This window comes from Clupea harengus, chromosome 23, assembly GCF_900700415.2.
Source record: "Clupea harengus chromosome 23, Ch_v2.0.2, whole genome shotgun sequence".
Taxonomy (NCBI): Eukaryota; Metazoa; Chordata; class Actinopteri; order Clupeiformes; family Clupeidae; genus Clupea; species Clupea harengus.
Window position 1 is genome coordinate 23,067,561 of NC_045174.1, and position 7,500 is coordinate 23,075,060.

At 46.0% G+C, this 7,500-nt stretch overlaps 1 protein-coding gene across 7 annotated transcripts in view; it reads left to right on the forward strand.

Annotated features, from left to right (window-relative positions):
* The window catches only part of LOC105893717 (SEC14-like protein 1), a 436,978-nt gene that overhangs the window by 295,401 nt on the left and 134,077 nt on the right, over positions 1-7,500 (forward strand). The window lies entirely within an intron of this gene.

Consider the following 7,500-nt stretch of genomic DNA (forward strand, 5'->3'; position numbering starts at 1 on the left):
GTGTGTTGTGTGTGTGGTGTATGGTGTGCATATGGCTGTGTGTGTGTGTGTGTGTGTGTGTGACCTGACCGTGGAGTGTGTGTGTGTGTGTGTGTGGTGTATGGTGTGCATATGGCTGTGTGTGTGTGTGTGTTGTGTGTGTGTGACCTGACCGTGGAGTGTGTGTGTGTTGTGGTGTATGGTGTGCATATGGCTGTGTGTGTGTGTGTGTGTGTGTGTGTGTGTGTGTGTGTGTGTGTGTAACCTGACCGTGGAGTGTGAAATGTGCTAGTGGTCCTGCTGTGGGCCCTGAGCCCTGACTGGATCTGTCGGTCTGGGGCTCCTGACAGCTCTGGGGCTCCTGGGAGAACGGAGCCCTGTGGCATTTCAAAGGACAGAGCCTTCCTGTGTGTGTGTGTGTGTGTGTGTGTGTGTGTGTGTGTGTGTGTCTGTGTGTGTCATGCAAGCGGACAGTGCCATCTGCAGCCTTTCAGATAGAGTCACGCTGATCCGCCTCACCGAGGGAGACGCTGCTGCTGCTGCTTCCCATCAAACCGCTGTCACATTCTAAAGCTGGTGTATGTGTGTGTGTGTGTGTGTGTGAATGTTTGTGAGTGTGTGGTATGTGTGTGTGTGTGTGGAGAGGCCACTGCCATTGAGGTTCAACTGTGAGGATGTGCTGTGTCATTTAATGGATAAAAAAAAAAGAAAAACAAACACACAAACACACAAACACACACACACACACACGCACATCTCTCCTCCTGTACATTAGTTCAACAGGTAGAGAAGCCAGTAAGGCCAAAAGCTTACATCAGAGAAACCATTAGCACAGTGAAAAATAGAAAAAAGACCTCCCCTCCACTGACCTTCCCTCCACTGTCAGAGAGAATAAACCTCCCTTCCCCTGTCAGAGAGGAGAGCGGTGTGTGGTGCTTGGTTCGAACTCGCTTTAAATGAACGACCAGTTTACTACAAAAGGGTAGTTTGGATGGAGACGGTTTAACATAGAACTCGCTTTAAATAACCAACCAGTTTGACTCCAAAAGGGTAGAGGTGAATATATAATAGCACTTAAAAGCGCAGACCATCACATGTTTCATTGAATTCAAATCAATTCTCGTCACGTCCCTGTAACTGTCCTCTCATGCACACTCCTGCCTCTGGGAGACAAAGTGGCTCGTACCAGGCCGTGAACTATTTCAACCACGCATCAACACGTTCTTTCACAGAAGGTTAAAAGGTGTTATTTGACGATCGGAAGTTGAGCTCAAATACAAACAACTCTTTGCCAGAATCGAGGACTGCACCTTCAATGTCTCCAATATCGAATGAGAAAGAAAAAAAATGAAGAAAAGCTGTATTGGATGAGATTCACAGGCCGTGTCTTATAATGTCACCAAAAAACTCAGAACTTTTTCTCAGAACGTTCATTTTCTTTATTCTCTCATCCGTGGCCTCTGGGCACGCGAGCGCATTTCTCTCATCTCGTTTCCTCTCATCTCGGAGTTCTGGAGGACCTTCTCTAACGAACGACGTCTTAATTAGTCCTATCTGCTGGGCTGGGCGCTCCATAGGAGCCAGCAATCAGAGAGGGCCAGGGCCCCACATCACCACAGGCTCCCCAGCCACCATGCACCCTCGCTGGGGAACACCAGGCAGCCTCGCCCCCTTCTCCCCCTCTCCGCCTCCAGCTCTGGGCGCTAAACATTCCCCATCCATGGCCTCCATGATGAAGGCTTATTTCAGGTGGAAGCATGTTGGCTTCATTAGTGATCTGGACCATAAAGGCTTTTAAAAATTAACTATCTATCTTCTTCTGCTTGATTATTTTTCTTCAGTGCCTTGAATAGAGGAGTGGACTTGGTTTCAACTGGATCCGGAGCCCACGGAGGGAAATATCACACAGAAATGAGCCGTAACGAACGGGACGTGTGAGCGCACTGTTGTGTTGTCAGTGAGGCTGCCTGCTGAAGCAGCGTAATGACTATGACTAGCTCAAGACACGTCTCATTCACAGACTGCAAGGAAGTGACGCTTACAGGGGCAGATTTGTACTGGACCAGGCTAGGGCTGAACGATTAATTGCATTTGCGATTTAATCGCGATATGATAGAACGCCACCTATTTGTTGTTCTTGTTTCTGTAATGAGCAGTTAAATAAAAATGTAAAATGTGAGAAAGAATATTTTACACTAAATGTATCTAATATTGTGTTGGTCATATTTAAATCATTCATTACGTTTTGTTGGGAAAAAAAGAGAATACAAAAAAAAAATCGCATATTAAATCGCAATCGCAATATTTTGGTAAAAAATCGCAATTAGATTATTTTCCCAAATCGTTCAGCCCTAGACCAGGCTCAGATATGCCCCAGGGTTAAATACAGGTCTCTGATAGATAAGAACACTAGTAACCCCCTTAATGTTCCATTGTTCTTGAGCCATTGGAACTATTCCATGAAATATGCTGTAAGACACTACATATCACAGTGCGTTTCAGCATTATAATTCTGTATTGTAGGTTCATAACCCTAATCCTGACTGTAACCCTAACCCTGACTGTAACCCTAACCCTAATCCTGACTCTAACCCTAATCCTGACTCTAACGCTAATGCTAACGCTAATCCTGACTAACACTAACACTAATCCTGACTCGAACCCTAATCCTGACTCTACCCCTAATGCTAACTCTAATCCTGACTACCCCTAATCCTGACTCTACCCCTAATGCTACCCCTAATCCTGACTCTAATCCTGACTCTAACCCTAACTCTAATCCTGACTCTAACCCTAACTCTAATCCTGACTCTACCCCTAATGCTACCCCTAATCCTGACTCTAACACTAATGCGAACGCTAATCTTAGTATCGAAGTACAAACTTCTTCTACACAAAATGTTACAGGGCAGTAGAGTTACAATCTAAAGGGGGAATATAAAATGCAAACATCCAACACGTCAGCCTTCGCCAGACATATCCATAACTGCATCACCACCATTGTTCATACTTAAAGGTCCACGAACACAACGTGCAGGACATGTTTTGCGGTTTCCAAAAAAAGGACAATGACAATGTTTCTACACCTTCCAAGGTAGAGAAGCCAACAGAGTTCCTTCAGGAGCATGAAGGGGAGGGGGCTGTGTTGATTGGCTATTGGCTTTAATTACAAGACTACATATTGTACCTTTTAGAATAAGGCCCAGTTTCAATATAACAGAACCTTGTTGGCAAACCAGTTGTTTATCCAGCAAAAAATCAACACATGTAAGTCGTTTGTGTTTATTTAGAAAGCGCACATTGAAAAGGCCAAAAGTCACGGGCAGACGTTACAAAATTATTAATAATCCGAGAATATGTAGGGCAGAAATCCAGCCAGCACATGTGTGCTTCTTTTGCATATGTGTGTTTTGATCTATCTCTGCACAGACTCATTAGGCAGTATGTGTATGTTTGCATCCTATTTAGAATCAGCACATGTGTGTTTCTTCTGCATAAGTGTGTTTTGATCTATCTCTGCACAGACTCATTAAGCCGTACGTTTGCATCCTATTTTGAATCAAAGGGGAGGACCTCTGAGGAGACTTCAACGCTCAGCTAACTAGACGCAGTCTCGGATGTCTGACCACACAGTCAATGATCTGGCCCCTTTGATCTTCAACTCAACACGTACACACTCATACAACAACAAACATACATACAAACAAACAAACAAACAACAAACAAACAAACAAACCTCACATAACTAAGTAGGACAGGGTCACAAAAGCCCCAAAAAGACATTTCAGAAAGCTCATTCACCTGGTGAGGTTGGCAGGCCCCTTCCTACCCTCTATTAAAGGACATCACCAAATTAAAACATGCTCTATAAATAGACAGACAGACAGAGAGAGAGAGAAGGAGAGAAGGAGAGAGGGAGAGGGACAGAGGAAGAGAGAGAGAGAGCGAGAGAGAGAGAAGCGAGCTCTGAACTCTCCCGTCACCACGGTGATATGAGTGACCAATGGTGAGCGGCGGCAGTTAACCCCGTTCAAGAGTGAGGAGCAAAGACTGCGTGAGTGAGAGAGTGAACATGTGGCGTAGTCACGGAGCCTGTTGCCTGGATACCTCCAGCCTGCCTGAAACCCACTCACACTCCGACACAACAGAGGGAGGGAGAGAGAGAGAGAGGGGGATAGAGAGAGAGAGGGAGAGCGAGAGAGAGGGGGGGTAGAGAGAGAGGGATAGAGATGGAGAGAGAGAGCGAGAGCGAGAGAGAGGGGGGGTAGAGAGAGAGGGATAGAGATGGAGAGAGAGAGCGAGAGCGACAGAAGGGGGGTAGAGAGGGAGGGAGAGTGAGAGAGAGAGGGGGATAGAGAGAAAGAGGAGGGATAGAGAGAGAGAGAGAGAGAGAGCGAGAGGGAGGGAGGGAGAGAGAGAGGGGGGGTTAGAGAGAGAGAGGGATAGAGATGGAGGGATAAAGGGAGAGACAGGAGATGAAAATTATGTATGTGCAGGACATAGAGAAAGAAAGAGACATGGGAAGAAGAAGATGGATAGAAAGACAAACAGAATTGGGGAGAGAAGAGAGAACTGAATAAGGGTCAGGAGAAGGAAACAGGAAGTGAGAACTGAATAAGGGTCAGGAGAAGGAAACAGGAAGAGAGAACTGAATAAGGGTCAGGAGAAGGAAGTGAGAACTGAATAAGGGTCAGGAGAAGGAAACAGGAAGAGAAGAGAATAAGGGCCAGGAGAAGGAAACAGGAAGAGAAGAGAGAACTGAATAAGGGCCAGGAGAAGGAAACAGGAAGAGAAGAGAATAAGGGCCAGGAGAAGGAAACAGGAAGAGAAGAGAATAAGGGTCAGGAGAAGGAAACAGGAAGTGAGAACTGAATAAGGGTCAGGAGAAGGAAACAGGAAGTGAGAACTGAATAAGGGTCAGGAGAAGGAAACAGGAAGTGAGAACTGAATAAGGGTTAGGAGAAGGAAACAGGAAAAGAAACAAAGTAAGAACTAATGGGGGAAGGAATGAGAGAGAGAACGAAAGGAGAGAGGAGAGAGGTGGAGGAGAGAGGTGGAGGAGAGGGGGACAGAGAGAAAGAAAGGGAAAAAGAGAGGAATAGGGGCAGGTGTGAGGGAGAGAGAGAGGGAGAGGGGGACAGACAGAACAAGAGAGGGAAAGAGGGGAAGAGAGAAGGCAGACAGAAAAAGAGAGGGAAGTGGGGTGAGGGGGAGAGGGGGACAGAGAGAGAGAGAGAGAGAGAGAGAGGGGGACATATGGAGAAGACAGAGAAAGAAAAAGAGAGAAAGAGGGTGAGAAGGAGGGAGATAGATAGAGAGGGACAGAGAGGATGATGGGAGACAGCTGTCAGCTCACAGGGCAGTGGGGTGAAGGGTGTAATTATTACACAGCATCATGATTAGGTCTGCAGCACAGCATGTTGGGTAGGGAGAGAGATGCATGCTGGGAAGACAGCACTCCCAACTGCACCAGTGGCTAATGAGAAAAGGCCACCTCTTTCACACCTGAGCCTCTGATGAGCATTCACACACACACACACACACACAGACACACACACACACACACACACACACATCAGGGTTTCCGCTAGGATTTTTTTCTTCCCGGCCTGGCGACCCGAAACAACTCATTTCACTAGACGCATTCGGAGCTCACCGGTGCATGATTCAATGACGTGACAATCTATGCTACAAACGTCAATATAATGTAAACCAATGTACACCTAGGTTGACAAAAGAATGATAACGTCCTCAAATCAGTTTGACTGCTGCTAGGATGTCATCCTGGTGTGGGCGTCTGGATGAAGTGTGGGCACCTAAAATCAACATGAATAGATAATGGGAACGTACAAATCTCACCCGTCAGCCATAGTGTAGGCTGCCACGGCAACACACACACACACACACACAAACACAGCCATAGTGTAGGCTGCCACTGGGACCTCGCAGCACGACTGCGTTTGACACTACATTACAGACACACACACACACACACACACACACACACTACATTACTGTAATTTAAAGCAATCAAAACACAATCAAGCAGTCCTGCTTAGCAACCGTAGATGTGAAACTAGGCAGAGAACTAAACGAAGAAACTGAAAACGTCTTCGACGAAAAGAACTACTGCATTGCATTGTTTACTGCTGATAGCTTGGAGGTTGTGAAACCATATTTCTTGTAGCCTATAACCTATGCTGTAAGTTATAGCCCCCCCCCCCCCACACACACACACACACAAACGCAGGTCTAAACACACACACACACACACACATCATTATCAAAGCAATGGCACTACAAGATGAGAAAAATCTTATAAATCTTTTATTTGTCAACATCCGCTAAAAGTGGTTTGGGCGAACAGAACTGCCCCAGTTAAGCCTACTTCTAAGGCTGCTGGAATATGCTGTCACGCTATAGACAGAAACCTAGACAGCTGCTGATGTTTCTGATAGATTTCGCCCTCCTCGTAGAAAAAGTACAATTTCCTTAAACAAATCACCACGATGAGTCTGACAATCAAAATGAGATTTTCTATTCTTTAATTGCCTCTACTGCGGACGTGGTGAAGGCTTTGGAGGGCGGAGCTCAGACTGAAACTTCAAAGAGAAGGAAATGTGATTGGATAAAATCTCTCTCTCCCCACAATGCCTCATGGGAGTGGGAACATGGACAGTAAGAAGATTAGGAAGCGGTGTGTGTTGTGTGTGTGTGTGTATTGGATAGTAAGAAGATTAGGAAGCGGTGTGTGTGTGTGTGTGTGTGTGTGTGTGTGTGTGTGTGTGTGTCTGTGTTGGACAGTAAGAAGAGTAGGAAGCTGTGTGTGTGTGTGTGTGTGTGTGTGTGTGTGTCGGACAGTAGGAAGCGGTTGGAGTTTGTGGCTTGCACATTATTACCGGACATTCTGACAGACAAAGTGTTTATCAGTTTTTATGTATTTTACCACAGAGACAAAAAAAGGTAATTACTGGCTAACCACAACCCTGACACACACACACACCAGTCACACACACAAACCACAGACACACACGCAAACACACACACATAGAACAACCACACGTTCCCGCATGCACACGTGCACACACACACACACACACACACACACACACACACACACACACACACACACACACGTCTGCTGTCCAAGCAGATAAACATGAAACACAAAATGTGTTCTTGTTGTTGTTGTCATTATTACTATTCTGCTTGAAAGGTGATGATTTTTACAAACCCATGACACCGTTACGAGCGACGCGATATTCTAATCCCATGCATTTCAACGGGAGCCAATCCATTGTGACGTAGCCCACCATTTGGGCGACGCAACCGATAAAAGTTGGAAAGAGTTGAATCCTATGCAAATGAGGAGCGATTTTTCCCGGCAGCGGCCAATCAGATTGCTAGCTAGCTCACTAGTCCAGTCTGTTATGCTATTTCCACACGCTACAACATGCCCACTCAAAGCGATAGAAGCGTATCTCATCGCTGTCATGGGTTTGCACCGTTAGTCTGATAGTA